The 25,237-nt window shown below is 43.2% G+C and overlaps 1 protein-coding gene across 14 annotated transcripts in view; it reads right to left on the bottom strand.

Moving 5' to 3' along the window:
• The window catches only part of PAK3 (p21 (RAC1) activated kinase 3), a 261,514-nt gene that overhangs the window by 213,671 nt on the left and 22,606 nt on the right, over window positions 1-25,237 (bottom strand). The window lies entirely within an intron of this gene.

Raw genomic sequence — 25,237 nt, 5'->3', positions numbered from 1 at the left:
CCAGTCAGTCATTGTCTTATATGCTTAGCATAGGTGTCCAGCTTAATAGTGTATGATACGGTGTTCTTAGAACACAACTGAAGACCGGGTAAATCAAAGAAATGTGAGAGGTGGCACTAGGAGACAGATGCCTATGAAATGATGCACATCCTCTTTTAAACTGGGAGGATGGAGACCTGCTTCATGAAGAAGCTGGGGGTGTGGGTGTGGGTGGGGAGAACATTTAACAGCATGGGGACCAGTCAAGGGAATCCCCTTATTTCTGTTTTGCATATGAGGAACCCTAGAGTAGCTAGTTAAGGCTCTCTTGTTTAATAAAAAAAATCATGGAGTCTTATGAAGACTCTTCACAAGTGTTAATAGGGATTTTATCCACTTATTTTGGTCGCGGTTTCCAATTTTTAAAAATATTTAGGTAATCTTCTCCCCTTCCCCAAATCCTAATTCTTGTAGATTCATTAGTGTTGAACCAATGCTTTCTCATGTCTCAATTCTTTGTATATGCATTCTTTTCAGATGTATTAAACAAACAAAAAAACCCTTCAAAAAAAAAGAATTGGATCTCAAAATAGGCACAAGGACTGGTGTCTCAGTAGTAAGCTTTGGGGTGTCTTCATGATTTTATGTTCCTCGAGTTCTTGCTGTGCAGCCATATTACATGACGATTACCTGGCCATAGGAGCTGGAGTGGCTGACATCTACTGTGGACATACCCTGTGCCAGACACTTGACTTGAATTCATTCATTGAATCCTTGTCGGCTGCACTGGTAGTATTCCCATTTGGAAGACCAGGAAACTGAGAAATAGGGAGGTGATCTGACTTGGCCAAAGCAATGCAACTAACATCAGGCAGGCTCCCACGTGCCCTGACTTCACTGTAAGATAAAAACAGATGATGATGATGATGATGATGATGATGATGATGATGATGATGGCAGCTAGCCCATCTTTAGGACTCACCACGTATCAGGCACGGTGCTAAACGTTTAAAACCTATTGCCACCTGGGGCACCTGGGTGGCTCAGTCGGTTGAGCATCTGTCTTGAGCTCAGGTCATGATCCCATGGTCCTGGGATAGAGTACTGAATTGGGCTCCCTGCTCAGCAGGGAGTCTGCTTCTTTTTCTTTTTCTCCCTCTGTCACCTCTTCACTCGCTCTCTCTCTCTCTCTCTTTCTCTCTCTCTCAAATAAATAAATACATACAATCTTAACTAAATAAAAAAAAATACATCACCATCTTGCATGCTCAGAATAGCCCTATGAAGTGGGAACTGTTGTCAGGGCCATTTTACAGTACTAGGCTCTCCTGTCGTGTCATCACCCACACCCACCATCCCACTTGGACTCTTCTTTAGGGTTTCATGAAAGGCATGTTTTGACTCTGTCTTCTGGCCTCATGGAGAAGCTGGAGCAGCGATCATCTATCGGGTACTACTTGAACCCTCTACTCCATGCAGATCATCCCACAATCAGCCCTTTCCACCATATTCTCTCTCACTGTATAGTCTGTACATTTCACTCAGGCCAGGTCATTTCCAACTTTGCAGCACTGGCTCTTTCCACTCACATATGTCGCCCTTTGTCTGACTTACCCTATAACTTATGAAAGGTAGCTAGGCCTTAATCTCCTCGAGTTGCCCTGAGCAAATGGTACATGATATTCGCTTGCACATAGTAGGTGCTTAATAATGATTCTTGTAATAATGATTACAATTCGTGATTTTGTAAAAATGCTATGCCCTCACCATTGTAACATGTTCTCTTCAAAGGGCACTCATATGTATTATCTCGGTTTTACCTCACAGTAGCCCTGGGAGATAAGAAAGGCAAATTGTATTTCTCTCAGTTTTACAGTGAAGGAAATTGAGGACCAGGGAGGTTAAATAAGTTGTCTCGGGGCATGCTGAGTCCCGCCCTCTGGACTCTGAGCCCCAGATTCTTTGCACTAGACCACACAGATTCTACCCGAGAGCACTGCTGGCTGGGAGTAATGCTAATAACGCTGTACTATAAAGACCCTGTCTTGATTCTATCACTGGAGCAAAAGTAATAAAGAACACACCAAGAGGCAATATCCATGGTTGAGACGGGGAAAGCAGGGAAATTCATACACTCTGTGGTGAGAAGTACCTGGGGCTTATCAGATGGGTGGTGATGACTCTGTTATGTTCTTTGTGAGGAGGGCTCTGGGACTGAATCAAAGGCTGGCTTCTACACGGGGCAGCTGAGCTCTTCCCTCAGCAGAAGTGAGGCAGCCTCACAGACAGCAGGGGAGCTATGAGAGAGCGCTGGGAAGCAAGAGAGCTGGGTTCAAGTCCAGCTCCGCTATAAGCTAGCGTGTGACCATGGGGCAAGTACCTAACCTGAGGCTGCACTTCCTTAATAGAAAACAGCAATTTTCAAGACTTCAAGTGGCCCAACAGTCCACAGATCTATGACAGAGGTCCCAAACTGGTGATCCGAGGACCGAATCTGCGTCACAGACATATTTCCTTTGGCCTATATAGTGTTGGGTTTTTTTTTCTTTTTGATCTGGTGACCAACACATTTACATAAATGTTTGGATTTCCGGGCTCTCCAGAAAAATCAGAAGATCTAGCCACATTTAAAATTTGGACAACTCAAGACGCCTGGGTGGCTCAGTGGTCAAGCGTGTGCCTTTGGTTCAGGGCATGATCCTGGAGTCCTAGGATCGAGTTCCACATCGGGCTCCCCACAGGGAGCTTGCTTCTCTCTCTGCCTATATCCCTGCCTCTCTCTTTGTGTCTCTCATGAATAAATAAAAATCTTTAACATGTGGAAGACTTCACATAAAATTTTATTTCCAGTTCTCCCCCCCCCCCAAAAAAAAAGATCTGGGCGTTTGGGATTATTGTTCTCATTGTGTTTATTATTTACAACATGGTGTGTTAGGTTGTGATAAGCACCATGGGGAAAATATAAAGAAGATGGAGGGTTCTGAAGTGGTAGGGGTAGGCAGATCCTGCACGGCCTACAGTTTATAGAGGGTGGCCTGAGAAGGCCTTGCTGGGGAGGTGACCTCATCCCTATAGGATGAAAGTGTGCTGGAGCCCTGGAGTGACTGCTCCTTTTGGAGGGAGCACGGCCATTCCTTTTCTGTTTTTTGATACAGGTCACCACTTCTAAATTTATTTCCGGAGCAGTAAGTAATAATTGGCAGCTTGAAAAACACTGCTCTAGACCATTGGTTCCCAAATCTGGCCCCACATCAAAATTCCAAAGGAAGACATACATATTCTTATGCTCCATTCCAAACCTATGGAATCAGAATTTCTTGAGGATGAGGCCCAGAAAGGTTTAGGAGTGCTACTATCCTCAACACACCACGTGAGGAGTCAAAAGACACTGATGTGGGTTGGCATGCAGTGAAACAAATTTATTATGCAATTTCACAAAGGCAAAATAGGGTTTCAAATGCTAAAATGAATATCAAAGTCTGGGAGAAGGAGGGGTGCCTGGGTGGCTAGGTCGGTTGAGCGTCTGACTCTTGATTTCAGTTCAGATCATGATCTCAGGGTCTCGAGATCAAGTCCCACATGGGGGCTCCCCACTCATCAGGGAGTCTGCTTGAGATTCTCTCCCTCTCTCTCCCTCTGTCCCTCCACCCTCTCTTAAATAAGTAAATAAAGAAAATCTCCAGAAAGAAAGTCTGGGAGAAGGCAGAAAGCTAAGTGTGTGTACAAAGTGCTCACTAATCAAGAGCAACCGAACACCCCAATAAACCCAGATACGTTTTCTGCTAATGGGGTCAATGCAGTTAGCCTGATACCTGTAGCAATACCCTCACTTGCCCTTCATCTCAGGTCAGGCCCATTACAAGGTATTAAAACTCATTCTAATTAGAGAACAAACCAATTCTGTCTACCCTAGCATAGCAGAGGATAGATGGAGAGAGAAGAGAAATGGATCCTACTCCATTATCTCACTGGTCATTTCTTCTTGTCTGAGCTGGGACTTGCCAGGTTATTTCTCTGGACACCAGTGTCTCCAAATGGAAGATTGCGCTCTGTGTGGTATTTCAAATACTTTTCACCATGACTTACAGTAAGAAATACATCTGCCATGCATACAGCATACATTACTGAGTTATATATATAAGCATACGGCAAACATTTCTGAAGCAGTGCACACTGCTTTTTCCTATTCCATTCCTTTTCTGTTTTTTAATGCAGGTCACCACTCGCTAAATTGATTTCCCAAGCAGTAGGTAATAATTGGCAGATTGAAAAACTACTGCTCTAGACCATTGGTTCCCAAATCTGGCCCCACATCAGAATCCCTTGGAGTCCCTGTTACATGCATAGTGTTACACTCCATTCCAAACCTATGGAAGCAAAATGTCTTGGGGATGAGGTCCAGAAACATATATATTTTACCAAGGACTAGCCATGCACTGACATTAAGGAATCCCAGTTCTCCTTGGCGCACAGAAGTAGCATCACTAACAATAATAATTATTATCAAAAGTCTGCCCCATGCTAGTGCTGCTGGCATCTAACTTTCCACTGATTATTTCACTCATATCTTCACAACAACCCACTTTATAGATGAGAAAAGAGGCTCAGAGAGGTTCGGTAAGCTGCTGAAAGACATACACGCAAACAGTTGAAGGAAGTGGTAGGGCTGTGACTCATGGGAGATCTGTTCCTATCTTTCCTCTTTCCATCCTCTCTCCTCATTAATTCCAGGGACTTTAGACCTCTCTTGGAATGTTCTTTACCAATTCAAATTCCAGGTTATACACCAAGATGTCCAACCACCAGAGGCAAAGAGCACACTTAAAACAACAATAATACTTTGCATTCATATGTGGTTTTAACTGTTTCCAAATAAATGTGTGTCTGTTTTCTCCACACTTATACCTTCTGGCTATCCTGTGAGGCAGGAGAGGTGGATTAAAAAAAAACAGAGACCAAAGCGGGCAAGTGACAGATTCCTAGGCCTCACAAATTCACAGCCAAGCTTGTATCACTCTGATTCCCGCAGCCAGGGTCTACTGGCTATACTTAGGCTAGCTTTTTCCTGAGCTCCCAGCTTCACTGTTTCAAGTCTACCTTCCTTTAAGGCAGGAGAGGAAGGGATGGCTTGCTTTCTGCCTCCCACCCTACAGGATTAACATCCAGTTCTGAAAGGAGCACATTCTGTATACATACTGCCTGAGGGGCAGGTTGCCCCGAACCTCCTCCACACCACTATGCTGAGGACTGGCTGCATTTCTATTTTTGCCATGCAATTTGTAAAAAGCTCTGTACTGTGCTTCAAAGAAAAATAACGGATTCCATGATGAAAGAAAAAGGCCCTATCCCTCCCACAGAGGTTAAATGCCACCAGCTACTAGTGAAGCAGCGTTTGAAAGTCTCTGCTGAGTAAAATATTGAGCGCCCACAGAAAACCTAGGTGGTGGATTGGACCAATCTTGACCATGGCAGAAGGAGCTGGAGGGATGAATGACCCTCATTTAGCCTCCTCAGCTGAAGCCCTCCCTCTGTTGAGAACAACCCCTCAGTTTCTGCCACAGAGAGGCTTGTTGTTTGTAATGTGTATATATTTATATGACAAATGACTAGCTATTTATCAAGCACTATATTGATTCTAACATTTTTCTTCACCCTTTTCCCTTGACAATGCAGGTCATTCTGCCTCTCCCCTTAACAGCTCCCGAGGCAAATCTAACACACACACACACACACACACACACACACACACACAGAGTAGTGATGGATGCTTGGTGAAAATAAAAGCAAAACACCCTTCTGGAGGCCTCAGTCTTTCTGTCTAGCAAGTAAGTGGGTTGAACAAAATGCTCTGTTAGGTATTTTCTTTGGTCCTAGGATTCTGATATAATAATGTAGGGAAAGCCCCAAGTATAGCCCACAAACCTGTGCTTCAGGCTCTGAGCTCCAAGGGGCAAACTAACTTCAAATTGTGTTTTAAACAGTTATCTTTTGTTAAACGGGGTCTAAAATGTGGGTTAAAGGGAAAAAATTGTATTATGCCCCTGAGCCAGCCAACATCTTAACGACGAGGATTACTCTGCCTTTTGCCTCTCCTGCTTTAGTTTTCATTTATTGTTCCCGTGGTCAGGCTGCAAAGCCCATCTTGTCAGTTGCCCCTCCCCGTCCCGCCTTGTCAATTTCTTTTCCGGGCGTGAAGGCGGGTCGCACAATCCAACCCTGTACCAGCTGAGGTTCCCCCCCCCCCCCCCCCCCCGCAGAGCTTCAAGTTAATGCCATTCTCACCTCAGTGGAAGTGCTCCGGAAGTGTCAGAAAAAAACTGGAAGAGGTGTTAAATTTGCTTTGTGACTGCAACTCCCTTTTAGTTCGGTGAGGCTGGCTGAGGATTTGATGGGTTTTATAGATTTCAATATCAAGAAAGTACAAAATAGCTCAGCTTTTTAATTTACATTGTCAATCACCGAAGTGCCTCCTGCCCCCGTGGGGCCGCTAACTAGATCCGTGCTTGCTGCTGCTTGCCAACTAGGCAGGCACTCCCTCTCCTACCTGCTTCGCAGGGCTGGGTTCAAGACCACCAGAGTGTGCAAGGGAATTGCTCGCCAGGCACTACCAAGAAAGAAACTGGAGGAAATGAGTATTTTCACTCTTCCACGGGACAGCAGATAGACTCTGGTCAAACTGCTGGAGTTTAAATTCAAGTTACTGAATCTCCTGGGTCTCCGTTTGCTCATCGTGCGACAGGAATAATACAAGGTTATACCTCATAAGGTGACTAAGGAGATGAATCGGGTGAAGTGCTGAGAACAGTGACCACCGCATGTTAATATCGAAATAACTGCTGGCTAGGCTCACTACCATTCCTCCTTGCCAAACCAGTCTTGCAGCTTTCTGATGTGTAACAGTCTGCATTTTCTGGCCATCTCAATTCACCTGAGGATGTGTATGCACACTATAGGGATGGGGCTGAGCTGAGAGGTTCATCTTAGAGCCCTTCAGGTGGGTCCAATGTGCCCATTGTCCTGTTCATCTATTTATTCAGTCAGCAAATATTTACTGACCACCTGATATATAGTAGGCGCTGCATAAGTGATGAAAATACATGAGTAGGGATCCCTGGGTGGCGCAGCGGTTTAGCGCCTGCCTTTGGCCCAGGGCACGATCCTGGAGACCCGGGATCGAATCCCATGTCGGGCTCCCGGTACATGTAGCCTGCTTCTCCCTCTGCCTGTGTCTCTGCCTCTCTCTCTCTCTGTGTGTGTGTGACTATCATAAATAAATAAAAATTTTTTTAAAAAAGAAAATACATGAGTGAATGAGCCAAAGTCCCCATTTAATAAAGCTAATGCTCCAGCAGGGGATGCAGGCTCCGTATAGAAAAAAAAAAAAAAAAACAGTGAAAGAGACAGGAAGGGGCCTGTGTGTTCCAGGGACAGAAAGTCAGTGTGGCTGGGATTGGGAGCGGGGCATGAGAGACCTGAGGCTGCAAAAGAAGGCAGGGGCAAGATCGTTCGAGATTTGTGGGCTAGGTAAGGAGTTCTGTCTTCCTCCTAAGAACATTGGGAAATAGGGCAGCCCAGGTGGCTCAGCGGTTTAGCGCTTCCTTCCACTCAGGACGTGATCCTGGAGACCCGGGATCGAGTCCCACGTCAGGCTCCCTGCATGGAGCCTGCTTCTCCTTCTGCCTGTGTCTCTGCCTCTATCTCTCTCTGTGTGTATCTCATGAATAAATAAATAAAATCTTAAAAAAAAGAACATTGGGAAATAAATTAAAGGTTTCCAGCAAAGGATGGATACACTTGAATGTTTGATAAGGTTCTTAATGACTGTTAGGTGCAGTTGAGATTGTGGGGGGCAGGGCTGCCACTATCTGATACGATGTCTTTGTGAGCATTACAAAAAGATGCCCCTTCCTCAAGTTAAAAACAAAATAAGCAAAAATAGGTGAGTCTTTTAGTGTACAGCCTAAACAGCTTTACGTCCTGCCCTGGGGAGTTTGCCAGAGTCCTGGCAGGCAGTAGCCTTGGGTGTGTGTCTGCCCACTTTTTTTTTCCTTTATGCATTTCTTGCCACGGGAATACATGTACCATCAAGAGGACTTTGCACCCCATTGTTCCACCGCTGCTCCCCAACCAGAAGTGATACCTGTGGCTGGGAGGGATGGTATTATAGACTGTGAGAGCATTGGGTGGTCAGTAAGAGAAGTGAACTCAGGGAACACCCAGGGCTTGGGCGAGACAGCACCCACTTATGTGTGTCACTGTGTGTGTATGCATGTGTGTATGAGTGCACATGCATGTTCTCCAGAGTCTGTGCATGACCCTGTGCACTGGTACAGGTTTATGTGGAAACAGGCTCTCTTCCTCTGCTCTCAGACTTGGAGCCAAGAAGAGCAGAATGCGTCTACGCATCTGCACACTCTCTTATGTAAGTTGGTATGTGTCTGTGATAAAAATGGCACATCCATAGCTATAGTGCCCTTCCATAGTGTACAACCTGAACATCCATGTGTGGCAACCCTGGCAGCAAAAGTTGATACAAGGAGATTGGTTAGGAGGCAGTTACATTGGTCCAGGAGAGATATGATGGCTCACACCAAGTAACAGAGCTGAGGAGGTGGTGAGAAATTGGCAAAATCAGGATATATTCTGAAGGTAGGTCCATAGGATTTGCTGGTGGCTAAGAGTTTACCTGTGAGGGAATGAGGGGAACTGAGGATAATGACTAGAGGCTTGACTGAAGCAACCAGGTGAAAGGTAGTGCCATTTACTAGGTGGAACTGACAGAAAGAAGAACACTGTAGGAGAAAAATCACAAGTCCTTCTTCGGGCAGTTTGCATCAACTCCAGCTGTCCACCTAAGTGGCAGATCTATCAGTTCCGGTGTCTTTAAGCTCCTTCCCACTGAGGATCTCAAAGCCCTCTGGAAAATCGGTAATCCCTGATACATATCTTTGCCTCAGCGGGTTATTTTCTCTGTCTCTTTGACCTGGGATGAAATAATGATTGCAAATTTTTCCTACCAGTTTTTCAAGATTCCTCATTTATTTACAGGATTCTGATGCCTCTCATACAATCTCAATCTTTCTCTCTTGCGCACACACAGACACAGATGCACACACATACACACACTCCACTTCCAAAGGTCCCTTTCTGAGATTGATTTTTATCGAAACCCCAAAACTTTCCTCTTTAGGGAGTTCACCTTCGTTCAAGGTCAGGAATTCTCCATCTGCCCCCACCCCCAGGCTGCCCAGACACCTGCCATTTCACCAAACCCTCTCCCCAGTATGGGGGGATAAAGGTCCTTGGAGCATGGAGCAGAGCCAAGTGAGTGGAGAAAATGAGCCAAGTACTGAGAAATTAGAGTCATGCTGACTAGGGCGTGGGGAAGGGAATTAATCAGGAAATCTTAAGGTGGTTATGATCTCATTGATTGCATTAACATCTAGCCGCAGAAGACAACAGATTGATTAGTGCCACAGTGGCAGCGAGGAAGAGGTGACAGAATTAAGCTAAAAGTGTAGCGCCCAGGGCCATATCCTCCATACAGAGAATTAATGCCATCAGGGGAAGTCCAATCTCCTTATTTCCTGGCCCGGCACATTCCCATAGAACCCACTTCTTCCCTGGACATACTCCAGGCAGCCTAGGCACCACACACTTCACAAACATCAACTGTCTCCCCGAGCACTGTGCCCATCCTCCCCACTAGATTGTGCTATCCCTCTCCCCCAAATATCCCTTTCCTGGGCTGGCCTAGGGGAGGCCTCTGATGAATGAGCCACTACTAGTGATCCAGGCAGGTGTGTGGGGTCTGCCCTTGCACCATTAGTGCCAGCTCTCTCACTTCCGGTGCCTTCCTCTAAAACTGCCCATATTGGCACAATTGGAAAAAAAAAGTCCTCCCTTTCCGGGGATTGGTGGTGGGCTTGCCCTCCCTCAGTGAAAGAACATGCCATGTTAGCCTGGCCTCATTCTGGCCAGCAAAACATGGTAATCCTAACTGCATGGGCCCTAATCCAGATGAGCACATGAAAGGAAATAGCAATCAATAGCAACAACCATGGCTCTAATTTCTTTTCTTCAGCTTTAGCCATGTGCTAAGTGATGGGCTAAGCGCTTTATATGGCTGATCTCATTCAGTCCTCGAAGCAAGGCAGGTGTGATTAGCATCATCGTTTTAGAGCTGAGGAAACTGAGGTGCAGAGACATTAAGGGAACTGTTTATGGTCACACAGTTAGAAATGTGCAAAACCACAATTTTAAACCCGGGCCAGTCCAACTTCAGAGCAAGCGTGCATCACTACCCGGGTGTGTGGTGGTGAACCTAGAAACATCCCTCTACATTTCCACCCTCTTTCTTCCCTTTGTAGTAGGTGCAAGAATCTCCAAAACCATTGTGATGACTCCCAACACTCTGGCTTCAGCCCTGACCTCTCTCTTCAACTTTAATCTTCAGCCAACTTCTCTCTGCTGATGGACCCTATTCACTCAAACTTCTCTAAAACTTTTTTTCCCTCCCAACGAGCTCTCCCTCTGTATTTGCCTCTCTCTGTCCATATTATCCCAATTTTCAAGCTCCTAACTTTAGAACCATCCCCAACTCTTCTCTCTGACCACATCTATCCAAAAAAGTACCAAATTGTGGTGATTTTTCTCTTCTTCTATTTCAAATGTTTTTTACATACCTTTTGGCTCACTAAAATACACACACACACACACACACACACACACACACATACACACAAACTTCTTATCCCACAAGTTCCCATGGGTCAGAAGTCCAGGCACAATATGCCTGAATCAGGGACTCACTGGGCTGAAATCAAGGTGTCAGCGACGGTTGTGATTCTCATGTGAAGCTGTTAATATAAAACATAAAAGTAGAGTACAAAGAATGTCCATCTGCCCTTCATTCACATTTCCCAAATATTAACATTTTACATTTGCTTCATCCTTTGCTTTCTGTTCCTAGTTATATATACACATGCTATTTTTTTTCCTGAACCATTTGAGGGTAAGCTGTAAACATCATGCCCCTTTATCCCTAAATAATTCAGTGTGTATTTCCTAAAAAACAAGGGCGTCCTCTTACATAAGCCATTGTACAGCTATCAAAACCGGGAAGCTGGGCAGCCCGGGTGGCTCAGTGGTTTAGCGCCGCCTTCAGCCCAGGGCCTGATCCTAGAGACACGGGATCGAGTCCCACGTCAGGCTCCCTGCATGGAGCCTGCTTCTCCCTCTGCCTGTGTCTCTGCCTTTCTCTCTCTGACTCTCATGAATAAATAAATAAAATCTTAAAAAAAAAACTGAGAAGTTAATTTTGACATAACACTACTAAATAATCAAAAGACTTCTGTCAAATTTCACGAATATCCCAATAACATGTTTTAGAATGACAATAACAAATGTATCTGGTATAGGACTTAAACATAGGTCAATCCTTGAGTTTAGTTATCATGTCTCTTTAGTCTCTCTCTTTCTCTTTTAAAGATTTTATTTATTCATGAGAGAGAGGCAGAGACATAGGCAGAGAGGGAAGCAGGCTCCCTGTGGGGAGCCCTATGCAGGACTCAATTCCAGGACCCTGGGATCACAACCTGAGCCAAAGTTAGACTTTTTTTTTTGAGCTCAACCACTGAGCCACCCAAGGGCCCTCTAGTCTCTTTTCATTGGAAGCAATCCCTCAGTCTTGTCTTTCACGACCTTAACATTTTTAAAAAATACACTGGCTTCTGGCTTTATCTCATAGCAGAAAGAAGAGCAGACTACTCCATGACTTCTTAACTACAGAGTCATAGAATATGGAAGGAACCTAAAAATAAACTACTCCCCCGAGTCCCAGACTGTTTCCAAGCACTCCTCAAAATTTTGCCCATATAATTTACCCAACATTTTTCTTTAAATTGGTTCACTTTTTAAACTTAATGACTATGGTAGGCAAAATTCCAAATATGACCCCCCACACACCCAATCATCCTGGCTTTTTGTAAAATTCCCTCCCCTCTGAGTGTGGAGAGTTATATATATAATCAACAATATGATGAGAAATCACTCCAATGATTATATTATATAGCAAAAGGGAGATGATCCGGGTGGCCTTAATCTTTTTTTCAAGATTTATTTATTTATTTATTTATTTATTTATTTATTTATTTGAGCAAGAGAGAGAGCAGACACATGCAAAGAAGAGGGGGAAGGGTAGAGGGAAAGAATCTTTTTTTTTTTTTTTTTTGAGGGAAAGAATCTTTAAGCAGACTCCCAGCTGCATATGAAGCCTGCTGCAGGGCTTAGTCCCATGATCTCGGGACCCATGAGATCATGACCTGAACTGAAACCAAGAGTCAGATGCCTAACCAACTGAGCCATCCAGGCACTCACAGGTGGGCCGAATCTAATAATATGAATACTTTATTTATTTATTAAGATTTTATTTATTTATTCGTGAGAGACACACAGAGAGAAAGGCAGAGACACAGGCAGAGAGAGAAGCAGTCTCCATACAGGGAGCCCAATGTGGCACTCGATGCCGGGACTCCAGGACCACATTCTGGGCCGAAAGCAGGCACTAAACCGCTGAGCCATCCAGGGATTCCCCCATATGAATGCTTTAATAGCAGTTTTCTCTAGCTAGTGGACAGAGAGGAAGTTAGAGTTATTTGAAGCATGAGGATCTGACCTGCCCGCTGACTCTGAATATGGATGGGCCACATAACAGGGTGTAGCAGGTGACCTCTAGGAGCAGAGAGTGACCCCAGGCCGACAACCAGCAAGGAAATGGGGACTTAGACATATACCCCAAGAAAGTGATTTCTGCCAAAAAGCTGAATGAACTTGGAATTAAAGCCATCTGCACAACCTCCAGATAAGAGCCTGGCCCAGGGGACACCTTATTCAGAAAACCCTATTAAGTGTACCAGGACTTCTGATCTACAGAACAGAATGAAAATGAAAATACAACAGGATACACTGAAAATCAACTTGGCAAAGGCTACATGAGAAAAACGATATGGTTATGCCAGTTGAGGCAGGAAAGCATTTGACAGTATCCAACATCCTTTCATGATTAAAAACAAAACTCTCAGAAAACTAGGATTAGGGGAGAACTTCTTCAAGTTGACAAAGAACATCTACAAAAACAAAAAAAATCAAGAAACAAGACTCCCACAACTACCGAATCAAACCAAGCAATATCTAAAAAGGATTATACACCATGACCAACTAGGATTTATTCCAGGAATCAGAATTAGAAAAATCAAATAATGTAATATACTACTTCAGTAGAGTAAGGTACAAAGCCACGTATTCATTTAAATAGATACAGGAAAAAAGAATTTGACAAAATTTAACACCCTCTCATCAAAACACTCAACAGACTATAAATAGAAAGGAACTTGCTCAACCTAGTAAAGAACATCTATAACCCATAATAACCCACAGCTAACATCATACTTAATAGAGAAAGAGTAAAGGCTTTTCCCCTAAGATCTGGAGTAAGATAAACCTGTCCACCATTGCCAATTCTAGTCAACATTATACTGCAGGTTCTAGTCAAGGCAATTAGGCAAGAAAATTTTTTTAAAGGCATCCCAATTGGAAAAGAAGAAGTAAAGCTATATCTGATCACAGATGACATTATCTGCATCTAGAAAATTCTAAGGAATCCACAAAAAAACAAATTAGAACTAATGAACTAGCTCTGCAAGGTTGCAAAACACAAGATCAATATACAGAATAATTTTATTTACACACAGTAGCAATAAGCAAACCAAAAAAAAATCAAGAAATCAATTCCATTTATAATAGCAGCAAAAAGAAAAGAATAAAGTATTTAGGATTCAATTTAACAAAAGAAATACAAAACTTATGGTCCGAAAAATACAAAACATTGTTGAAAGAAATTAAATACATAAGTAAATGGAAGAAATAAATGGGACCTGACCCTGAATAAATGAAAAGGCATTCCATGTTAATGGACTGAAAGCCTTGATATGGTGAACTTGATAATAATCCAAAAATTGATCTATAGATTCAACACAATCCTTATCAAAATCCCAGTTGCCTCTTTTATAAAAATTGACATGGTAATCCTAAAATTCATAAGGAAATGCAAAGGTCCTCCAAAGAGCCAAAACAACCTTGAAAATTAACAAAAAAAAAATTGGAGGACACATGGTTCCCAATATCAAAACTTACTACAAGCTACAGTAATCAAGATAAGTGTAGCACTGCCACAAATATATACATATAGACAAATGGGATAGAATTGAGACCAGATATAAACCCCTACATTTATGGTCAACTGATTTTTTACAAGTGTGTCAAGAAATTTCTTTTTTTTTTTTTTTTAATTTTTTTTTTTAATTTTATTTATTTATGATAGTCATACAGAGAGAAAGAGAGAGAGGCAGAGACACAGGCAGAGGGAGAAGCAGGCTCCATGCACCGGGAGCCCGACGTGGGACTCGATCCCGGGTCTCCAGGATCGCGCCCTGGGCCAAAGGCAGGCGCCAAACCGCTGCACCACCCAGGGATCCCATGTCAAGAAATTTCAATGGGGGAAGATTACTCCTTTCAAAAAATGGTGCTCATACAACTATGTACCTACATGCAGAAGAATGGAGTCAAACTCCTCCTTCACACCATATAAAATATTAACTCAAATGGATCAAAGACATAAATGTAAAACTAAAGCTGTAAAACTTAAGAGATAACATACATGTGAATCTTAGAGACCTTGGATCAGGCAATGGTTTCTTAGATACAACACCAAAAACACAACCAACAAAAGAAAAAATAGATAAACTGCACATCATTAAAATTAAAACCTTTAGTACTTCAGAGGACACCATCAAGAAAGTAAAAAGGCAATCCATAGAATGGAAGAAAACATTTTCAATTCATATACTTATATAACTGATAAGAGACTTGTATCTAGAATATATAAAGAACTCTTACCCAATAATAAAAAGACAACTATGACTATGACAATGAAGAAGTGGAAACAACCCAAATGTCCATCAACTGATGAATGGATAAACAAAATAGGGCACGTGCATAATGATATATGATTTAGCAATAAAAAGAAATAGAATTGGGGATACAGGCAACAACATGGATGAACCTTGAAAACATAATGCTAAGTGAAAGAAACCAGTGTCAAAGACCATATGTTGTATGACTCCATTTATATGAAATGTCTAGAACAGGCAAATCTACTGACAGAATGTAGAGAGATATAGGAGGGGGGCTGTCTAGGGCTGAGAGAGATAGGAGGTTGGGCAGTGACAGCTAGGGGGTATATGTTTTCTTTTGCAGGGAATTAAAATGTTCCAAAATTGATTATGGGCCACCTGGGTAGCTTAGTTGCCTAAATGTCTGACTTCAACTCAGGTCATGATCTCAGGGTCCTGAGATTGAACCCTGTGTCAAGCTCCTTACTCAGCAGGGAGTCTGTTTGTTCCTCTCTCTCTCTTTCTGCCTCTCCTCCTACTCGTATTCCTTCTCTCTCACAAATAAATAAAAATCTTTAAAGTTGTAGTCATGAACACAAAATTCTGTGAATATATACTAAAAGTCATTGAATTGTACAGTCGAAGTGGGTGAATTGTATGGTATGGGAATTTTATGTCAATAAAGCTGATAAAAAGGTAAAGCTATAGCTAACATCATACTTAATGATGAAAGACTAAATGCTTTTCCCTTAAGATTGTGAACAAGGCAAGGATTTCTGTTCTCATTGCTGCTATGCATCAACAAATTACTACCCAGTGCAAAAAGGCAAGAAAGGAAATAAAAGGCTTATGAATGAGCAAAGAAAGAAAACTATATTTCTGATTACATGATCACTTACATAGTAAATATCAAAGAATCTGTAAAAATTCTCTTTGATATAGTAATGGACTTTAGAAAGGTCACTGGATACAGTATCACTACGCAAAAAATGATTGTATTTTTATATACTAGCAATGAATATGTGAAAACTGTATTAAAAATACAATAGCATTTATAATCACTGCGAAAAAAAATGAAGTACTTAAGGGCACCTGGGTAGCTTAGTCAGTTGAGTGTCCTACTCTTGGTTTTGGCTCAGGTCATGATATCAGGGTTGTGGGATTGAGCCCTGAGTTAGGCTCCCAGCTTGGTGGCGATTCTGCTTGAGATTCTCTCTCTCCTTCTCTCTCTGCCCCTCCCCCATTGGCATGTGCTCGCATATGCCCGCACACTGTCTCTAAAAATAAATAAGTAAGTAAGCAAATAAATAAATAAATAAATAAATAAATAAATAAATAAATATTTTTAAAATAAAGTATTCAGGTTTAAATCTAACAAAACTTGTACCGGACTTGTATCCTGAAAACTTAAAAAAAATCAAAGATCTAAATCATTGTATAGACATATTGTGCTCATAGATTGGGAAACTCAATGTAAGTAAAAATGCTAATTCTCCCAAAACTGTCTAATGGATTCCTATCAGAATCCCAGAAAGGCTTTTGTAAATTTAGGCAATTCTATTCTACAATATATTTGGAAAGACTAATGACAGAATAGTTAAAAGTTTTTGAAAAAGATGAATAAAGTTAGAGTAATTGCTTTACCCAATATTAAAGCTTACTATATAACTACAGTAATCAAGACAGCATCATACTGGCAGAGAGCAAACACAGAGATTAATGGAACAGAACAGATAACCCAGAAATGGACTCCCACAAATATGTTAAGCTGATTTTTGACAAAGGTGCAAAAGTAGTTCAATGGAAGAAAGCCTTTTCAACACATGATAATGGAGCTGTCTGACATCCATAGGCAAAAATAAAGAACTTTGACCTAAACCATCACTAGATGTTAGGAAAATGTAAATTAAAACTACAATATAGCACTAAACACCTGTGAAATTGGCTAAAGTAAAAAATCAGTGACAACACCAGACGTTGGCAAGGATGCAGGGTAATTGGATTACTAATGCATTGCTCATGAGAATGTAAAATGGTGCAACCACTCTGGAAAACTGGCAATTTCTCATAAAGCTCAATATGCACTTATGTTATGACCCAGCAATCACACTCCTGAACATTTATCTTAGAAATGAAAACTTTCATCCACACAAAAACCTGTACACAACTGTTCATAGCAACTTCATTTGTAATACCCCCAAACTGGAAACAACAAAACTGCCCCTCAATAGGTGAATGGCTGAACAAACTTGTCTATCCATACCATGAAATACCACTCAGCATTAAAAAGGAAAGTATTATTGGGGCATCTGAGCAGCTCAGTTGGTTAAGTATCTGCCTCGACCTCAGCTCAGGTCTTGCTCTCAGGGATGTTCAAGCCCCCACATTGGGTTCCACCCTGAGCATGGAGCCTACTTAAAAATGAATGAATGAATGAATGAATGAATGAATGAATAAATAAATAAATAAATAAATAAATAAATGGAAAGTATTATTAACATATGCAGCAACTTGGATGGGTCTCTAGGGCATTATGCTGAGTAAAAAAGCCAGTATCAAAAGGTTACATATTATATGATTCCATTTATATAACATACTTGTAATGACAAAATTATAGAAATGGAGACTAAATTAGTAGTTTCCAGGGGTTAGGGATAGTGGAGAGAGACATCAGTGTGACTATCCTGGGATAGCAGGAATGAGATCTTTACAGTAATGAATATTTCTGTATCTGACTGTGGTGTTGGATACATAAACCCACACATGCAATAAACTGACACAGAACTGCACCCACACATTACAGCAATGTCCGCTTCCTCATCTGACATTGTACAATGGTTCAGTAAGATGTAACCATTGTGGAAACTTGGGTGAGCTATACATGGGACCCCTCTGTAATATCTTTACAAATTCCTCTGCATCTGTAATGATCTAAAAATAAACAAATCTAAAAAGTCGTGGCTTACATAAGCATTTTGGCCTGTGGTGTCATAGCATTTAAAAAAAAAGTTGTTGAGAGATTTTCTGTAAATATCTGGATTTTTATCTTCTCTTGCAACGTCCTAAGACATGGAAACCCGAGGCCCACATTCCCAGGCTGCTTGCTGCTCTTTTACCTAGCAATTGCTCTCTCCAGCCATCACAGTCCTCATCCAGGTCCTGTGGTCATTTATGCTACCACCTTGGTCCTTAAACGCATGTGAGTCTGTCCCCTACCCTATACCTGCCTGAACTTGTTTTGCCCATTTCCAACATAGCCATGCCCCCCAAATAGCACAAGCCTGCATGAGAACTCTTGAGCTTAGTAAGCAAGAACACCAGGTCTTCTTCCTTCTGTTTTCACCTCTGACCATCCCCCCGCCCCTTCCTCATTAGTCCCTGATCTGTTTGCTTCTGTCCCCCTAGCCCTATTCCAGGTTTTGCCCCACATGGCAAGCCTGTAGGATGCCAACTGTATCACTGGTTTCTTGAACAACTGTCAGGGACACAAGGTGTCCTAAGTGGGTACATCACAGGTCAGGGCTCTCCACCTTCTACCTACTTGTCTGAGCACGAAGATCAGACACTCCCAGGGCCGACTGAGAACTGAGCATGTGCCTCAAAGCTCTCTGACACACTGATGAATAGACTAGCATCTCTCTGTACACAGGGAGTGTGCGGCACACACAGGACACAATCACTGCTATCTAGGATGGGGCATTCTTGAGAGCAGTACCCGCCCCTGACACAGATCGTACAGACATATCCTGTGCCTACTTTGTTCTGTTTCTTAGAACTTATTTGCAAAAGTCATTCATACTTGAAAATTCTAAATTACAAAAAATATTAAAGGAAATCTTTTCCAGCTTCACCACCTACAGATAATTACCATTTACCATTCTGGTGTGTTTCCTTCCAGTCTTTTTTCTCAATTTGCATACTGGCACACACACTCCAAAATGGTGTCACACTTGATAGATTTTTGTCACACTGCTTTTCTCACTTAATCTTATATTATGGCCATGTTCCCTTGTCAATAAACCTTATAAAAGAGCTAATTATGATTAGATTTGAATGGTCCCAGTGGCCCTATTTTTTTCCCTTCTCATTTTTAAAAAATATTTTATTTATTTATTTGAGAGAGGAGAGAGAGAGAGAGAGAGAGAGAGAGAAAGAAAGAAAGAGTATGAGTATGAGATGGGGGAGAGGCAAAGGAAGAAGCAAATGCCCCACTGAGTGGGGACCCCAACGTGGGGCTCAATCCTGGGACTCCAGGATTATGACCTAAGCCAAAGGCAGATGCCTAACTGACTGAGCCGCCCAGGGGCCCCTTCTTCTAATTTTTAAATAGGGAGTTGCTCTTTGATTTCTTTCTCTTTCCCTCTCTCTTTCTCTTTCTTTCTCTTTCTTCTCTTTCTGTCTCTCCCTTTCCTTTCATCCTTCTCTCTCTCCCTCCTCCTCCTCCTCTTCTCTTTCTTTGACATACGACATGAATATGATGTGAACCAAATTTACAGCAGGTTGAGGGGGAAGCAGTGGACCTAGGAATGTGTAGACTAATGAAGAGGAATAGAGTGGAAAAGCTCCTCCAGGAATAAAAACTGGTCTGCCGAGCCAAGTGGTGAAATGAATTGTCGTACTTCCTTTGTCTGCCAGTGAATGGACCTGGAGCCTGAGGCCAACAAAGACCCCCATTCTTTCCATTATGGAGACTTCAGCTGCGGAAACCCACTCACCACATTAGAAAAATATATTCCTTTTTTAGGTTACATATATTTAGCCATTCACTGAAACAGCTGAGGCTACATCAGGTTAATGAACCATCCGTAACCACGCTCGCTTACCAACAATTTACATGTGCCGGGCGCTGTGCTCACCCTTCCACTTACCAGAGTTTGTGCAGGAAAATAAAGCTTAGTACTTAAGAGGTGGCCTCTGGAGCAGCCCCCTGGGTTCAATTCTTAGCACTTACTAGCTGCGTGACCTTGGGCAAGTGCCTCAACCCTTTTGCTCCTCAGGTCCCACATCTATAAAATGGGAATAACAGTACTGATCTCATAGGTTTATGTTGAGGATTTCCTGAATTCCAGCAGGGGAAAGGCTTCAAAGAGTGAGTACCTCTTGCTTGGAGAAAAAGCAAGTGGTGGCCAGAGCTCAGGCTACCTCACTCTGGCGCTAGGCTAGGTATAACAAGCTAGGTATAACCACGGTGCTATAAGGTCTCCTGCCTTTCTGTGAATGAAAGCTGATTCCCTTGTCCCCAAAGGTTGGTTCTGAGGCTGAGCAGAGCAGGAAGGGGACAACCGATAACCGGCTGGCCTTCCTGGGCCCATGGCCCCTGCAGCAGGCCTCAGACAGGGGGTTCAAGGCAACCGACCCCAACCAGAGGAGGAGAGTTCAGGGGATATCTCAATAGGTTTCGATCTCCCACCTGGGGATTGTGGCCTTAAGCTCCCAGCTCTCTGACTCAGACAATTTGACCTGTCCCCAAAGAACTGCTACCTGGATCTTATTTTTCCTCTGTCCCATTTCCACTTCAATCTCATCTTCCTGGAGGCCTGCATGGCCTCCAGGGCAGTCATGGCCTCAGTCCGGCTAGAGAGACAGCTGTCTCGAGGCCAGCCCCTTTGTTCAGGAGAAGCTGGTAAATGAGCAGTAATCCCTGATTTGAGTGATAATCAGCTCCCTGTCTGGATGGTGTGGGCTGTCCAAAATAACAAGTGGGGCTGCACCTGTTGTGGGGGTCTGGCACTTGTAAAGCAAGCTGCTCTGAATGGCTCAAGCCTCTTCCCCAGGCAGCAGCTGCAGCCTAGAATCGGAGCTTTGTTAGCATAAGAATGGAGCTGGCCACGCCAGCCAGCCAGCCAGCTACATTTCCTCCCTCCTCCCTATCTTGCCTCGAACACCAAATGGGCGACCCTCATTGTGAGCAGGCTGGCTTTGCATTTCTTTTCTCAATGGCTCGATCAATTTTTGATTTGTGGGAGAAAGGCCACTCTCCTTTCTTCAAACTTGGCCCAAGTGGAAGAAGAGTATGTAGATCTACTCGTTATTCATCAAGTTCTCATTCCAGGATGGGGGGGTCCGGAAGGGGGGCCCCACGGAACACAACCCTGGGAGGCACGCTACACAGAGCGTATAATCCAAAGGGTGTCTTCCAGGAATTGTACAGGGCACAGCCCAGGTGGCCCTGCCCCAGGGGCAAAGGTAGACCAGGGGATTCCTATAGAAATGCTTCAAGCCCCTTGCCACCTAAAGTATGGGGTCTGTGGACCTGTTACCTCAGCATCTGGGAGCCTGTTAAAAATGCACAAGCTCAGTCCTTATCCCAGACCTACGAATCAGCAATCTGATTTTAACAAAAGCTGGTAATTCATCTGCACATTAAAGCCGAAGACGCCTGGGTGGTTCAGCAGTTGAGCATCTGCCTTTGGCTCAGGGCGTGATCCGGGGGTCTTAGGATAGAGTCCCGCATCGGGCTCCTTACATGGAGCCTGCTTTTACTCCCTATGCCTGTGTCTCTGACTCTCTCTGTGTGTCTTTCATGAATAAATAAAATCTTAAAAAAAAAAAAAGCCGAAGACGTACTGGGCTACGAAACAAGGCCCTGAGTCTCGAAGTTTCACATTTTTGAGAGTACTCAAGCTGTTGAATCAGAAACTCATGGCTCAAATTTTATCTCCCATCCATCCCTGGGTAGATGACTTCAACCAAGCTCCTTAACCTTCCTTACTCTGCCTCCCCATCTATAAAAGGGGGAAAATAATGATGAAGATGATGATGATAGGTCTACTATGAAGTTGAATGAAGAAATGCTAATAGAAGTCAGTTATCAGACTGCTGGCATATGGTTGCATTTCAAGAAATAATAGCTCTTATTATTTTGCTCCCTGGTAAACAACACTAGACTGCCAATTCAGATGATTCAGGTGTTGACTTGCCCAGTGGTACATTTATCACGAAGACCCCTTTCCTTTTCCTCTTGCTGCTATGGGAACTGAAAGCAGGAATAACACCCACATCTCCATAGCACTTTGAACTTTCCAAAGCACTTTCACACGGATGATCTCTCCAGCATCAAAGACTCAGGACAGCAGAGCTGGAGGGGATCCTGGAGATCTAGCCTCACACCCTCCTTATTCAGGTGAAGATTGTTCAGTGACCTGCCCAAAGTCACACACAGTTGGCATTAAAACCTGATCCCCAGCTGAGTGCGCTTACTTAATACCAGTTTTGACATGAATATTTGCATAGGGAGAGATGACACTAGAGGCTCAGGTCAAGCCAGGGCATGGCTATAGATGACTTTCTCATGAACACTATCTAAACTGGACAGATTGAGACTATTTTACAGGCAAGAATTCAGAACCCCCAGATCTGTCAATGCCAAAATTCGATTTTTATAAGTCAGAGTGTGCCTTTTCCCCTTTCCCAAATGCAGATGAAAAGTCTACAGCCCAAGCTCAATCGCAGTCTGGAAGACAGAATAAGGGCCACTGTCCACAAGGTGCTCTGAGGACTAAGCTCACAGCATGTGGGCTGCTCAGGGCCTCCTAACGTTCTCCCTTTCAATTCTGAGAAAAGGACCAGAATATGTAACAATCTTCAATTCAGTGGACTATTCTGACACTTTCAAGAAGACTCTTTAATCACTCGGAAGGATATCAGAGATATGTCCAGTAGAAAAATCAATACAAGTAACAGACAGTGTGTAGCTTGGTATTTGAGGCTGACCCACAGTGACGCCTTCATCAAGGCCACGGGTGTTCTTTAGGCAAAGGTCCTCAATCTTTATGTCTATGATGGGGACAAGCAACCCCAAAGGAAAGAGGAGGGGCCTTAGAATACTCGCAGAAAGTCACATCAGATTGTGAGGGCCAGTCTGGGCCCTGGCAACCAAATGTATCCATCTGAAGGGAACATAGTTCCTAAAACAGAAGCTATCTGAAGCTTTCCCCCTCTTGATGTAAGAAATACCCTTCTATTCCTGATAAACAGTGAACTTGTTTGTTGTGGGTTTGTTGTGAGTTTGTTGTGAAGACAAAGGTCAATGGCATTCAAATTTTTCGTCTGGCTTCAGAATTTTCACTCTAGTGGAGAATGTCCTCAGATGCCCAGGATGATAGACACAAAGCACAACTGCCCTAGTTAAATAGAGGAGTTTGGCCCTGGTATGTAGTCCAGTCAGCCCACTGTCCCTCACCTTCACTCCAGAACACACCTAAGGATCTATGAAATAGAACATGAAAACTACCTGCTATAAGTAAGTCCCTGGGAGTCATTAATGGCATGTGAGCAGAGAAATAACAGGGCAAGTTTTGCATGGTAGAACGATTCAGAAGATGGCTTAAGGAGTCAGCTACAGAGCCAGGCACCCCATGGAGATGAGAGCTGGTGAGAATCTAGAGGAGTGGTGGTCAGGATGCCAAGGAACAAACAGATAAGGAGTGCTCTTGAGATTGAGTTGGAAAGAACTGACAGTCGCAGAAAGTGGGAGAGACAAAGGAGGAATCTCAGATGACTCAGGTTTAGGACTTAGAGGAGTCAGAGTATATAGAAGGTCATGTTCAGTTTTGGCCATGCTGAGTGGAATTTCTAGGCTGAGACAGCCCACAGGCAGTTTCGTAAACACATCTAGGGCTCAGGAAAAGAGATCTGGGGTAGGAGTGTTCTCTACCTGGGAGCTATAAACATGTAGGTGATTGGTGAAGTCACAGGCATGGATAAAATTTCCAAGAAAAAAAATGTGAAGTAGGAAAGAGAGAGAGAGAGAGAGATTGAGATTCCTGGTAACACGTTTTAGGTCTGGGATGAAGGAAGAAAAGCTCAGGAAGCAGCCAGACAAAAGTAGGAGGTTAGTTGAGAAAGAAGAGTGTCGTGGAATCCACTGGAGAACAAATTTTCAGGAAAGCAAGCAGTATAAATTAACGGTTCAGAAACAACAAGTAAGGTAAAAGACTGAGAAATTTTCACTAGATCTGTCAGGGGGGAAATCACTGGTGTCCACGGCAAAAGATGTCCAAGAGAGAACTATGAGAGCAGAAACCAGATTCTGAGGGAAATAAGTCAATCGGAGAAGGACAATCATCATATGGTTTCACTCATATGTAGAATATAAGAAATAGTGAAAGGGATTATAAGGGAAAGGAAGGAAACTCGGTGGGGAAAATTTAGAGAGGAAGACAAACCAGGAGAGACTCCTAATGCTGGGAAACAAACACAGGGTTGTGGAAGGGGAGGTGGGTGGGAGGATGGAGTAACTGGGTGACAGGCACTAAGAAGGGCATTTGACGGGAGGAGCACTGGGTGTTATACTATATGTTGGCAAATTGAATTTAAATAAAAAATTAAAAAAATAAAATTCTACTGGACTGTGGAAATGAGTGGAAGCAGAAGGAATGGAGATAGGCTAAGGAAACTCATTTTTAAAGAAGCTCGACTGTGGAGGCACCTGGGTGGTGCAGACAGTTAAGTGTCCAACTCTTGGTTTCGGCTCAGGTCATGATCTCAGTGTCATGAGAGGAGCCCCATGTTGGACTCCACACTGAGTCTCTGCTTGAGATTCTCTTTCCATCTTCCTCTGCCCCTCCCACTCGTGCTTGTGCATTGCTCTCTCTCTCTCTCTCTCTCTCTCTCTCTCTCAAATACATAATAAAATCTTTTAAAAAGAGATGCTTGACTATGAAAGGAAGAAAAAACATAGAGTAGTAGCTAGAGAGGGAAGATACAGGGTTGAAGAGAAGGTTTTTAAAGATAAAATGGACTAAACATTTTGAAGGGAACCAATGGTAAAGTAAGATGTTGAAGACTCACGAAATACAGAAAGGTGTTGGCAGGAGCAAAGGAGACATTAGGATACAAATGAACACACAGACACTGAGGTTGGAGGCAGCAGGGCAGAGGAATGAGGCCCTGGAAGCCTCTATTTTCTCTATGGAATGGAAAATGAGGCCGTCTTTTAAGAGAGATGGGGACAGAAGTGGGGTTGGAGGCTCGGGGAGGGCGATGAAGTTTGGTTTAAGCAGTGAGAGGAGGGTAAGATGTAGCCCACTAAGGTCACTTTGTAAGATTTCCAAGTAATGTAAAGGGAACAACTAGGATTCCTCCTGCCCAGGTGGCAAAATACAGAAAGGAAAGAGGCAGATGCTGGATTCATCCAGGAGGTCTCTATCTGGTTGCTCATTAGAATCACTGAAGGGGCTTTAAAAATACCTCCATGATGTGCCCCGCCCCCCTACACCAATGAAACCAGGCATCCACAGATTTTAAAGTGTCCCAAGTGATTCTAATGTGCAGCCAGGACCAAGATCCACTGGACTGTCTATAGT

Source organism: Vulpes vulpes, chromosome X (assembly GCF_048418805.1).
Source record: "Vulpes vulpes isolate BD-2025 chromosome X, VulVul3, whole genome shotgun sequence".
Lineage (NCBI taxonomy): Eukaryota > Metazoa > Chordata > Mammalia > Carnivora > Canidae > Vulpes > Vulpes vulpes.
The sequence above is the reverse complement of the archived record's forward strand: the minus strand, read 5'-3'. Positions and strand labels throughout refer to the sequence as shown.